Here is a 14,197-nt window from a genome sequence, read left to right as displayed (position 1 = left end):
CCAGGCCCAGGGAACAAAGCGCTGTTAAGAGTGACACACCAAAGTGTATTCCTTTTTTAATATCAAGCCCCAAGCTTTTTAAACTTTTACAAGTACAGAACTAAAATATATTTTAATTTGTTAGTCCTTCGGAAGTATAAGATATGAGGAAATGGTTAACAACTGTATTCACAATAAGTGGATATCTAAAACTTAATGATCATGAGTGTTTTTCTTCATATCAACTTGGTGGTCACCTTAGTGAGACTATGACATGCAACATTTTATTATGTAGGATGTGACTCCAACTAGTGAAATCTTAACTGTACATTGAATTTATAAGCAACAAAGAATCCCATTTGTATGAGCCTGATGAATTCAACACATCTGCTAATTTTACTGCAACCAAATTAATTATCTATGAGTGTTTAAGATTCCAATCATAATCCAGAACTTCCAGAGTTTCAAATACGACTATTTCAAATAACCAATCTGCCCGTTTATCTTCATTCACCACTGGTTCTCAAGGTAACACCTTTCCTCAAAACTTGACCTCTCAGCCATCATTTCTGTGCATTGTTCCAGTTGTTGAGCCACTGCACATCTCTCTAAACAGCAGAGAACATGCTGTCAGTTCTTTTCATCCTAATTTTTAATGCTGTATATGAAACACTTTTTTCCAAAGCAAGCTTACTGATAAACCTAAGACATGGAGAATTATGTTTATACTAGAACTTGTTTATGGATGCTGGACACTTTTTGAGAAACTGTGATGAGGAAATTCTTCAAATTAAAGACATGCAATATGGAACTCTTTTCATTCTTCTAGATAACTACCTTCCCCTTGTCCTTTCCATTAACAGCCTAACCTTCAACCTAAATAATAATTTGTAGAGTACTTCTGATCATGGCTTAGAATACATGTCTGAACAGACGTCACTACAACAAAGCACTAATGGTGTGGGTAAACATGTGTTCTCCTTGGGGGAACACTCACCTCTACTTATAACCTCATATGTAACTATATCACAGTGACTGTATTTTGTGAATATCCAATGGCAACCAGTCTCGCAGTAATCAGTTTTTGTGTGCACACTCAGACAAATCCTGATGTGGGTCTTATAAAATCTTAATGATCAACAAACTGTGCTCTGTACATGTGTACTATGGCATACACAACTTTACCAACTCAATAAGGGGCCATTGCAGCATTTGAGGACTTAGTTTATTTTACTTAAGATTTTCATAAATTAAAGCATGCAACTGGCAAATCCAAAGCAAAATTGAAAACTTTTTTTGCCAACAGTTCCTTTGGATGGACTGCCAAAATATCAAGGAATTGAAGGGACACGAATTCCCATTTTTTATTGTTTTGATTGCTCCTCAGTTGGTCAATTTAAACACAAGATTAAAAACAAAACATCAAGAAAAGAAAAGCTCTAGTCCTTAAATTGGTTGAACCGAGCACATGGAATGAAAGGGATCATTTGGTTCGAAGTTTAATAACGAACACGAAAAACTGCACTTTCGATCAGCTTCGAAGGATGGGATAATGACCGAAACTACCTACCTTGTAAATTTCTTGAACTAAGAGCACACATTTTTTTAGCTCATAAAAGAGCTTTTTGGCGATAGCAGGATAAATGACTATTGTTGTGAAGGCATTTTGAAAAGCTTGACTCATTTTCTTCACGAATTTACCCTTCGTTAACAGAAACCATTGCAACTAAACACTAACACGAAACAGGAAAAAATCGTACGAAAAATAATTTTGTTCAAAGTAAAGCATTTGCAGCAGCGAAACTGTCAACAGATTACCTGTAATTTGCGGGGAACACAAACGGAAATGACCAAGGATTGCGGAGATCTAAGTCTAGGAAAGAATGTCATAATTCGTCAAATGCGAATACTCAAATGGTGCAGACAAAGCACATTTTTTGAGACCCGTAACTGTATACCACTGAAAAAACATTGACAATGCAAATTTAAACTTGGGGGAGGGGTAACATTTTTGAGTGAATTGACTTTGTAAATATAAAAACACTCTAGAGTCAAGATTTAGCCTCAATTAGTGCCTCTGAAACTAAGATACGCTTTCATCAAATCATTCTGCAGTAACACAAACACAACTTCGACTCCTTGAAACTTACCTCGTTTAATTGATTTCTCTCGTAGCCACCTTGATTGAAAGAGGAAGCCCTGTCTCTCTGCTGTGCGTTACATGAAATTAACCCATTTTGTTCAGACTTTGATCTCCAAATCCCGCCAATCGAAGCGACAGCAAATTCTGCAAAAGCTTTCAGTGATAGAACTGTTGTTGAACTAATAAACTTTCTTTCAATCTTTCTTGAACTGTGTTTCTAAAGCACCGATCTTCAAGTATAAACATAGGCAGCCCAAGTTCGCGTCACTAGAGAGCGTGTAATAATTGATTACTAGTGGAAGGTTGACCTTTGAGTAAAAGCGGTGTTGCGTTACAGGCAGCCGTTGAGAATTTAAACGCGTTGTAAGACTTATGGGAAATAAAATACCGAAGATTATGAAGCCTTAAAAACGCTCAATTTAACGTTCATTCAATAAAAATAATAAAAATTACTTACCTCTGGTGTATTTTTGTGCCTTTTGGAGCTTATTTTACCGTTTCGGGAATTCCGTGTTTTCAATGTTCTAAGACGAATGTTCTACTACTACTTCTAGGTGGGTGAACTCCCGGGGGTGGATTCCATGTTTTGAGTGATGATGCGTCGACCAATCAGACAGTTACGATACTCAATCATCCTAGACACTCTGTAGACACAAAAGATGTAAGTGACAGGGTCAGCGAGGAATCAAATTTAAAAATGACAAATGTCACTCATGCTGACAGGAAATATAAAGCCTCCCGTTACCAATTACACAGTAATAAAGAGCTTTAGATTCTAGTACGAGAACGACTACGAGTACGAGATTTTCTCATAAGACAACGGTGAGCGCGCGCAAACCAGCGTCATTTTGGCGGGAAAAACGTGATGCCGTCGTCATTTTAGTACGAGGTTTTGCAAAAATGTCGTCGAATCAAAACAAGTCAACAACACGGTAGCAGTTTGGCAATTTTTGATTAGCAAAAAGGCTCAGTTACCAGCAATAAGAATAACTGAGCAACCTATATTGCTAACAAAGAGTAAGATTAGGCGCACGGGTTATAAATTGTCTTAGTATTTTCGCTAAAAACGGGCAGTCAAAACTCGTACTCGTTCTCGTCCTCGTCGTAGAATCTTAAGCTCTCTAATATCCTCCGGGGAACGAGTACAGAGAGGAGCTAAGAGTGCGCTTGCTGTGGAGGCCCTCAGAACTGAAAATTGAACAATATTCAAACAAACAATCAAGACGTTCAGTCGATTCGTAAAATTAACAACAATCGAAGAATTTGTGTGGGGATAATATGGCCAGCTGCTCGTATAGGTATAGTAAGAGTTTTTATTCTCTTAGTTCCTGCATTTACCTTCCGATTTTAACGTCGGAACTTTTGTGGATCTGATTTCTTTAACATTGCAACAGTTTGCCTACTGTTACTGACAGTATGTGTCCTAGTCGTGTTGTGTTGTGTTGATGTTTGCTCAATCGAGAGGCCCGAGTTTTTCGGATCGGAGAAAAACATCGTTTTCCCGGGAAGCTTTACCAGTGATCGCGTGCCGCCCGGGAAAGTAACACCAAGTCGTAAGAAAAAAAAATATGGACAAGGAACAGTATTGACTGGAATGAGAAGATGCGAGGTAATAGGCCATTTTCGAAATATCAAATATTCAGCTTCATAGTGAGGCAGTGAGGACAAAAACAATAGAAACACGTTGGAATAAATGTGAAAAATATTTACATATCATCCACTTTCCTTTCAAGCACTGCCTAATTATCAAGCTGAATTTTAATATATCGAAAAAGGCCTATTGAACGTTACAGATTGTCACCTGAAAGAATTGAGTGCGTTATTTCCAAGTTTGAAGGACCAAATTGACGCGCAACACCGAGCGAAAATTATCCCCGCTAGATCAGGAGATTCAGGTAGGTAATTTTCCTTTTTTAAATAAAGCTTTATGAAACATCAATAAAAATATTTACATAAGCAATTTACATTTACATAAGAAATTTACCTTTACACAAGAAATTTTCTCTGTTCTAATCACTGTCACTTTCAACTCCCTCGTGGATAAAGATGCCTTTTTCGAATCTTGTTGGGCATTCAACTGTTTTTTAAAATTTATTAGGACCTGACAGCATTACCGTACTTTGCAAGTGGAAGTTTCTTGAAAGTCGTCGCAGACAACAGGCGCGAGTCGCTGTATTCACTCCGTTACTCAATGTTCAATGTTCTTTTTTTCTTTTTTTGAGAGGGTAAATACATGATTAACCCAGTAAAGAGTTTTCTAACACATGGCGCACTGTAATACAGAAAGTGATACACCGTAGAGGACAGACCACAACACCGGGAACTACATGCCCTTCTCTTTGCGACAAGTGTGTGGCTTCTTTTACGTCCCACAGGATTATTAACATTGAAGGGTTGTGAGACGGGACCTCCGGCTTATCGTCCTTATCCGAGAAGACTAGAGAGTCTAACCATTTGCAGATGTAATTAATGTAATTACAAAGGCAGCACTTTCTCCTCACTTGTTTAAAGACCCTGAGTGTTCGTCCGGCCGGAGTTGAACTCACAACCTCCCGCGTGACAGCCCGGTACTCAACCAACTGAGCATTGCTGGCGAGTAGGTTATCGAGTGGGTTATCTTTCCCACATCAAGAGAAGAAATAAATGTATTTATTGATATTTAGTGTTTTACGATAGTTTTACAAAAGTACTAATTGACTGGTGAAGTAACTCTGCTAGTACTGCAAACGATCATTAGAGAACATTTCATTTTCATTTATACGATCTACTTCTTGTTTGTAATATTTAGGGAATAGTCCTTACGTCAAGAGCTTTTTTTCCATTCGGGTAGGCATATTCCCAAAAACATGGGGTAAAAAGAACACTACAACCGTAGACTTTCGGACCAAAAATACAACAAAGTCAATATTCTAAATACTGTTCTCTACGCGGTCCGCATCGCGTGACCGTCTGCTATGCGAATTGACCTAAAGTAAATTCTGCAAGATGATTAAAGAGTTTGTTCCAATAAATATGCACACGCCTAAATGTTAATCACTTTAAGTTTTATGAGCCGTAGTTTATTGGGTCCGCCGTTTTAACTATTGTGACCTTTCAAAGGAAACTATGACGAATGCAAGATGATTAAAGAGTTTGTTCCAATAAATATGCACACGCCTAAATGTTAATCACTTTAAGTTTTATGAGCCGTAGTTTATTGGGTCCGCCGTTTTAACTATTGTGACCTTTCAAAGGAAACTATGACGAAATTTTACTCTATTGGAGCTTTCCCTAAGCTACAATCCCGGTCAAAAAGATCGTGACACCAAAGCATGTTTGAACCGCCCTCCCCCGTGACAATGTTGATGGCGTAAAAACTGTCGGGCTCCTTGAAAAACGCCGTTCTCTTTGCAACATTGAATAGGGGGAAGGGGTAATCTGCTACGCAGCGTGAAGTGTCCTCCTTATTTTTGTCTGAGATTGTAGGTTATGGGGGCGATCGATGGCACACTCATCCCAATCCCCGCACAGACAAAAGAGGAATACCTTTACGTTTGTCAAAACGGATTTCATGCCATCGATCAACGTGATGGCAGTCTGGGATGCAGAAATGCGATTCGCAAACCTTGTGGCCAAGTGGCATGGCTCAGTCCATGATTCAGCCATCTTCAAAGTTAGCGCATCACATGAAAAAGAAACAGCAGCAAGGATGGTTGCTTGGGGACAGAGGTATGCCCTACAGAGCTACCTTACGATCCCCTTAAACCCTGACAAAGTGTCAAGTGCAGTGGAAAAAAATTATCAAAGGAGCCACACAAGAACAAGGAATATGATAGAAAGATCGTTTGAAGAAGATAATAAATATAAATTTTTAAGTAGTATATTTTAATAAGTTTTTTAGTCCAATAATTGCTTTTTGAATTATTGAAATGAACACTTTTTAATACACCACGGGTATAAAGAATAATATTTTATATGAATTTTTGTAATTCTTTGTAATGTCTAATTAGGCTTCCTTAAGATTTTTTGTTTTAATGTAAAATATTGTAAGTTGAATAAAAGAAATAAATTATTAGTATTTCAAATATTAATGTTAATAATAATAATAATGTTATTATTATTATTATTATTATTATTATTATTATTATTATTATTATTATTAGTATGACCACTGCAGAGCCCTCCTTCCCCAAATCACTTACAATCATTGACAATCAGCACTAACTCAACTGACCTATCTAGAGGTTATTCATAAATATGACATGTCGAATGCTCCATATGTTACCAGTTACATATATTATCTCTGTTAAATGATACAGTATCGCAGAGTCACAACTTGAATTAACTTTTGAGCCACCTCAACAAAAATATGTGCACTAATAGAGAAGAATATATTGCACAGCATATGAGCTGCAGAAGTTAAAAATGTCATGTGCACTTCCTTTACCATTAAACGCTGAATAATTCTCGGGAGGAAATAAAAAATATCACAAAAACAGCTGGCAATTATTGGGGAAAAACGACGATTAAATCACAATGATTATCATTACCCCTTTTCTCTTTGCAATCAGAGCCTCAATTTCAAGTTCCAGTTTTTTCTTTTCATTCTATAGTAAACTGGTTGCCACCTCAAAGTGATGAAAGTGCTAAGCCTACTATCTGATTGAAAAACATGGCCACTTCTATGAAATAAATTTACCAATACCTCCGACTAAGAATCTGAAAGACTTTTCTTCCTCTTTTTGTTGGATGGACCATGTCATGTACAATGTGCAAAATAAAACAAAAAATAAATCAGCCACCATTCCGAATTAGAACCATTGTATGAGCCCTGCACTAGTAGTGCAGACATGTTCAATTTACAAATACCCACCAACAATAATTTCTTAAAGTGTTCCAAATTATGTAAACATAGCTAATATTTAAATGTCCAGACTTTGATCTTAAGCCATATATGTATCAGCTTGCAGCTCATTTGGGTATGATGGTTTTACAAGCCGCAAAGTTTTAAAAATGTAAATTATAGGTGAATTAGCACTATCTTTTTTTTTTTCTCATAACTTATAAACAAGGTAAAAGTCTAATGATTAAAATTGTTGTGCAAAAGTACATGCACCTTTCACAGTTGACTATTGAAGGCTATTACACTTTGTGACAGGAAAAAAAAATTATTCAAGGGGGTCATTCTTGAACGTTCCGAAACTTTTGAGGCATTTTTCAGATCACAGATCACACTGCATGTTCAAACTGACCCCTTTATCGGGCATGAAACTTAGCAATTGTGCTGTGTTGCCCTTTTGAAAGACATGCATAAAGGAGTGCCTTTATAGAGAAAACATACTTTGAATCATTTTTTTCTATTAGCTGTAACTCCTCTCCCTAGCAAAAAAGATTTTTGCATGGCACATGAAGTGTTGCTGCCATCATTTTCCTTCTGAATAATGAGGAAAGGGCAGATGGTAATCATGAACTAGGGAAGAAGACTTTGAAGGAAAGGTTATTTAATAACATATTTTTCTCATTTACAAGGGTATAAAATACATGAACATGGCAATCTTAGTCACTTAATTCATTGACTCCAAGGGGTTCCTCATTGATGAGAAAAATCGTCTGGCGTTAGACAGAGTAAAATAGTCTGGCTGGTTTCGGCTGGTTTGGATGTCCATGGGTTAATGGGGACATAGTTTTTCAGTGAGCGATCAAGCAACAAAATTAAACAGACGAAAAATAATCCACACAAAAATTAACTACCAGTACAATTTTTTTTTTTCCTTTCCAAATTTTAGTTCATTATTAAACTGTGAGACCTTTTTCCAATATTTTCAACTCCTTTAAACATATGGTTTCTTGGTTTATTATCAGCATTTGAATGCAGTTGATTTAAAGAGCCTTTCAATGCAAAAAAGCAATACAATATGAATGCAATAACAAAAGCATAATAATTACAATTACCTCAATCATGACACAGTCTTGGCTGCACCTGGCCATGGATGGCATACAGACATCTCTACACACAAAAAAGAAAGGTGCTGTTACATTACAATATTTCCTACAACCTCTCCTCAATCCTGTCACAAATAGGTTGAAAAAAAAATGGTGTTGTGATCTACAACATTGCTGATTCAAGCATTGCACAAGGAAGAGAAGAATACAACATTGCTGATTCAAGCATTGCACAAGGAAGAGAAGAATACAACATTGCTGATTCAAGCATTGCACAAGGAAGAGAAGAATACAACATTGCTGATTCAAGCATTGCACAAGGAAGAGAAGAATACAACATTGCTGATTCAAGCATTGCACAAGGAAGAGAAGAATACAACATTGCTGGTTCAAGCATTGCACAAGGAAGAGAAGAATAAAGTCAGAATAATAAATTATCCATAAAATCCAGATATGCATCAATCATATCAACATGGTTATAAGTGTACGCAGTCATATTTATTTCAATGATTATTCTTAGGCATCTCTAATGTGTATTAATAATTTTACTTTTAATTAGTTTAGTTTGTACATTTTGTATGCTTGCTTAATTCTTGTCACAAAAACCCTGTTAAGAAATTGCAATATTACCAAGAGTGTTGATCAGTTCCACCAGTGAATCGCCCACATTGAATGTTCTGGGGCCATTATGACATTAAAGCAACTTGCCTCTCTGAACATCTGGTTGACTGTGCTGGAGCAATGGATTTTTGAGACCTTCAATGAATTCCTGCAATTTGAAGTTATTTTACATTGTTTTAATCAAGCAATAGAAAAGATGTATCACAAACACACAACTGCTGATCATTGATTGTTTTTGTTGCTCTTTCCTCTTCATCTGGTAATTAGCTGCCATTAGCAGTATCTTATTTATTTATTTATTTATTTATTTATTTATTTATTTATTTACTACCATACAATTTAATAGCAACAACTACATGTATTAAACATTAAAGAAGAAAAGAAGTCAATTTTAAAAAAAAATGTGAGAACTGTAAAAGAGTAATCAAACACTCCATACTAGGCAGATCACCAAGAAGCTGATCTAATAAAATTAATATTCATAAGGTATAACAATAAACTTTATAAAAACAAAAGCTGTCATAGCATAAGGAAGGAAGGAATAAATGCTGCAAAGACACATCCTGAGTTGGTTATTATTTTTATATTGCTTAGAAACCCAAGATAATCATACATAATTACTTGTGTGCATTTTAACAATAATTATCGTGACATTTCAATAGACCTAACGAAAGATAATGTGAGGTAATATAATCTTGTAGGGGAACAGCAGGTCTAAAACACAAGTCACATTCCACAGGTCACTCATTCCAGGTCATTGTTTTACCTTTTGGAAAGTAACCCAAAACCCTCAATTTGGCTAACCCTAGGCCCAAGGTTGGTTTTTAGGCTGGCGTTAGCCAAATTGAGGGTTTTGGGTTACTTTCAAAAAGGTGAAACAATGATTTGCAATGAGTGACCGGTCAAATGTGACCTGTGTTTTAGACCCGCAGTAGGGGAACGTCATTGATGATTCTAATAACTTTTTAATTACCCCACAATGTGTGATGAATATAAATACAGCTTTTGGTCATGCACAATCTGTAATTGGAATAAACTTGCCCCTGATGTACTCAGCCTTGATGATGACAATGCTTTTAAAGTGAAACTACTGCACTAACCAGTCCCTACCAACCACCTGCGTTATGTCTTTTCAAGATTTTGCAGAATCTAGTATGAAGATACCTGTAGATATGTAGCCATTTAGTGAATATGGGTAAATAAGCGAATAATAGATATTGAATAGACAATGTTCACTGAGATAATGCTTTACCTTAATTATGATGCAATACAATAATTATTGTCACAAATACATGTATAATGAAGATCATGATGCCAGGAAAGGTGATGTTCAATTCACATAGTGACAATGATACCCAAATATCTTAAGATTGAAACTTGTTCAAGGCATTGACCAGCTTAAGTTGAATTTACTTTCTGATGAGGTTGGAAGATAAAATATTGAGTATTATTTAAATTTCAAGTTGACTTGTGGGCACAAAGCAAGTCCTAAATATTTGGCAGTTCAGAGTTAATGTGAATTAGAAGTTCATTTGTATAAATTATAGTGTTTTGGCATGCTGCATTGCAGAGGTTTGCCCTCCACATAATGTATACAGTAATTTCAACAAATTGCTATTTACAGGGTGTCAATATAATAATAATATATATAAATTTATATAGCGCTTAAACTATAAAATATTCTAAAGCGCTTTACAATGAAAAAAGACAAATAAATAATAAATACTATTTACAAAATATATAAACCTAATGCTTACGAACTAAAGTAAACTGATTCATAAGATGTGGATATAAAAACATCAAAAAATATGTACATATAGATACAAAATTATAAATATATAAAATAAATCTAAATGCATAAAAGAAAAGAAAAAATATATATGTAAACTGATCAAAAAAGTTCATGACCATTATGCAATTAGGAGTCAATAGTAAGCCTTTTTAAAAAGATACCGGTAAGTCTTAAGATTTTTTTTAAAAGTCTCCAAATTTGCCGATAGTCTAATGTCAAGTGGTAAATCGTTCCATATTCTTGGTCCGGCTATAGCAAAAGCACGGTCTCCTGATTTTGATTTAGATCTTGGTATGAACAGTAGTTCTTTATCATCAGATCTAAGTTTATATCTCTGTGTTGGCTGAATCTGAAGTAAATTAGTTAGGTACCCAGGAGACAAGCCATTTACTGCTTTAAACACTAATAGAGCAATTTTGAACTCAATTCTCTGCTTCACTGGAAGCCAGTGTAGTTTTATAAGCGATGGTGTAATGTGGTCGTACTTGGGAATAAAGCATATGACTCGTGCAGCTGCATTAAGCACCTTCTGAAGACGTTCTTGTTGATATGCAGGTAGGCCAAACAGAAGCGAGTTACAATAGTCCAGGTGCGATGTTACAAAGGCGTGGACTAGTATTTTAGTAGTGTCTGTTGAAAGAAATTTTCTGATTTGTCTGATGTTGTAAAGTCCTCTGAAGGCTTTACTACAGGTCTTGTTGATGTGATCATTCATAGACATTTTATCATCAAACCAGGCACCAAGATTCCTGATGCTGGTCAAGGGTGCTATGTCAGCTGTCCCCACTTTCACAGAAGGTATTTCCACTTTAGCTAGCTGTTGGCAAGTACCAATAATGATAAACTCAGTATTGGTGTCATTGAATTTTAGTTTGTGAGAGATAAGCCACGCACGAACTTCAGCAATGGCAGCACATAACGCAGATAGTGCACGATCCATCTCTTCAGAGGATGACGGCCGAAAAGATAGATATAGCTGCGTATCATCCGTGTAGCCTTGCATATCGGGTAAATGTTTTTCCATAAGTTTAAAGAGTCGAGAAGTATACAGCAGGAACAAGATTGGACCGATACAACTTCCTTGCGGGACTCCATATTTCATTTGATAGTCTTTAGAACAAGATTGACCAACAACTACTCGCTGTTGTCTTTCAGACAGAAAAGAACGGACCCACTGAAGTGCACTACCAATAACACCGAAATCAGATTGAAGTAAGTTAAGTAGTAAATTATGATCAATAGTGTCAAATGCAGCACTTAAGTCAAGTAATACGAGAAGTGTGTCAAGTGGATAAAAGGGTCACAAAATAAGAAAATCTAAAAGTGGGAACAAAATAGCAGTATTAAATGGACATGCATCATTATAGTCACCATTGCGAGGTTCAAAATAATTGTTTTGTCAACATGAAGCACAAGCTTACAACATTATTTTTCTCCAGCCATGAGCCCAAAAAAAAGGGGAAAAATTTCCTGAAGAACAATCGAATTTTAAAGACACAAAAGAATAGGAAATAGCAATAGCTCGCATGCACCTTCATCAACTATCTACTGTGCAGCTTCCTACAGTTCCCCTATTATCTAACCCCTGATTTCAATCCATGGCGTTATAGTAAAACCTCCACACAAGTTGCTAGTTGAATCTAGTAATTAAAATTTAGGAACTGGTGAAGAAGAGGACGTTAATAACGCTGGCATTTCTTATAAGGTTTTTTCTGTTGACAAGAAGGAAAGTAAAATACATTAATTTTTAAAAGAAAATTTAATAGGCTGTGCTTCCTTATGTTAGCTTGAGATTATATACAAAACTAAAGGAATAGCGAACTCATCTTACCTTTGCATACTTCAACTGACAGGGCCGTCTCGGCTGAACAATCGATCTATGACAACATTTACTCGGAAATCTGCCTAACTCAATATTGTGCATGAAGCCGCAGACGAAAATTCGATCACACAAGAGCGAAAGACTGTTAAGAAGTTTTACCACTGAAATACCGCTATTCCGAAAGAAAAAAAGGTGTACACGATGCTCTTGTTAAAAAAAATTCCTGGAGCAAGTAATGGAACAAGACATCTTCGGCCGCCATTTTGTTTGTTATTTCGCTTGCTCGCGTGTCAAAAGCAAATTATCAACCCGTGCGATGTATGTTTTCATTGGTCACCAGAGGGAGACGCGAACTCGTGTATTGATTGTCTATTTGATTGGTTACTACACAATACCGGGGGCGTAGTTGGAGGAGTTGCTAGTTGCGCAGTTGCCATTTTTCTCTGTGTCTTCTGGTCATCCTTGTGAAACAGCATTCGAAGAACTATTCGCTGAAAGAATATGTCCAGATTGTATAGGTATAGTATGATTTTTTATTCTCTTGATACATGCAGGCCTTCCGATTTTGCAGAAATTCTGTGGATCTCTTTTTTTTTTAACACTGCAACAGCCTAAAAATTTTCCGCCGGTTCGCGTTCTTATTTCTCAAACTTTCGTGTCCTGGTTGTGCTGTGCTGTGTTGTGCTGACGTTTTTTCAATCGAGAATCCATCGCGTTTAAAAGACAGAAAAACTTTACGGTGTTTCTCAAAACGCCCGAGGTTTTCGGGCCCGAAAAAAACATCGTTTTCCCGCGATAAAAGATGTTACATCTGATCGCGTGCTCCAGGAAGAAGTCCAAAAAACTCTCGAGAAGTTTGAACAAAAAAAAAAAAAGGCTGGCGCTGGAGCACTTCTAACACCGTCAAGTCGTGAGAAAAGAAAATACGGATAAAGAACAGTATTGACTGGAATGAGAAGATGCCAGGTAAACTGAACGTTACAGATTCTTACCTTAAAGAACTGAAAAGCTTATTTCCAAGGAAGGAGTCAACTGAGGTGCAACACCGGCCGGGCGAAGTCTCCGCTGCTCGAATGATTTAGGTGGGTAATTCTTCTTTTTCCTATGTTCTGGCCACTGTCAGTTTCAACTCCCTTTGTTGATAGTTTTTCGAGTCTTACTCTAGTCGAGGTTTCAGCTGTTTAGGCCCTGGCAGAATTACTTTGCAAGTCGAAAGTTTCTTGAAAGTCGTCGCAGATACCACCCATAAGCGAACATCTTCACTCGGCAAAGTCCCTTTTTGACTTATGGCTGTTTCTGCTTAGATGGCCTCATACACCACAAGCCTTTTTAGCGACATCACCGCCAAGCCGGCCCACTTCTGCTGGAAAGAACAGGACCGCCACAACACCTCTAATCGAATAGTGTATGGGTTCTTCAATGTCCGACAGCGAACTTATGAACATAGAAGACGGGGCCTACGGTTTATAGTCCTTATCCGAGAAAACTTGAAAAGTTAACCATTTGCAGATGAAATTACAAAGGTACCACTTTTTCATCAATGATTTTAAGATCCTGAATGTTGATCCGGCCGGGGTTTGAACCCGCGACTTCCCGCATCCCGCATGAGAGCCCGATGCTCAACCAACTGAGCCACAGGTGGCTGTGCTCTCTCCGTTACTCAGTGTTTAAAGAGTATTGCTAGAGAGCGGATTATCTTTCCCTCATGAAGAGAGGAAATGAATGTAATTATTGATAAAGTTTTACCATAGATTTACAAAAGTACTAACTCTGAAGTAAACTCTACTAGTACTGGACATGATCATTTGCATCAAATACGGAGAACGCTTTTTCATTTTCATTTATACTATCTATTTCTTGTTTTTAATTTAGCGAATAGCCCTAAATTCAAGTGTTTTTCCACTCGGGCAGGCATATT

At 36.8% G+C, this 14,197-nt stretch overlaps 1 long non-coding RNA gene across 4 annotated transcripts; it reads right to left on the bottom strand.

The window, feature by feature from the left end:
- Nucleotides 1–241: 241 nt before the first annotated feature.
- Nucleotides 242–12,582, bottom strand: LOC138009523 (uncharacterized). Of its 4 annotated transcripts, none has more exons than XR_011124427.1 (6): nt 12,289–12,582; nt 8,675–8,813; nt 8,054–8,108; nt 6,807–6,839; nt 2,130–2,766; nt 242–587 (listed from the first exon to the last, which is right to left on the bottom strand). It is a non-coding gene; the product is annotated as an uncharacterized lncRNA (long non-coding RNA). The 4 variants fall into 4 exon arrangements; XR_011124426.1 differs by lacking the exon at nt 6,807–6,839 and adding an exon at nt 1,798–1,852; XR_011124428.1 differs by lacking the exon at nt 6,807–6,839 and having other exon boundaries at nt 2,130–2,275; nt 2,580–2,766.
- Between the last annotated feature and the right edge of the window lie 1,615 nt (nt 12,583–14,197).

Source organism: Montipora foliosa, chromosome 7 (assembly GCF_036669935.1).
Source record: "Montipora foliosa isolate CH-2021 chromosome 7, ASM3666993v2, whole genome shotgun sequence".
NCBI lineage: Eukaryota > Metazoa > Cnidaria > Anthozoa > Scleractinia > Acroporidae > Montipora > Montipora foliosa.
The sequence above is the reverse complement of the archived record's forward strand: the minus strand, read 5'-3'. Positions and strand labels throughout refer to the sequence as shown.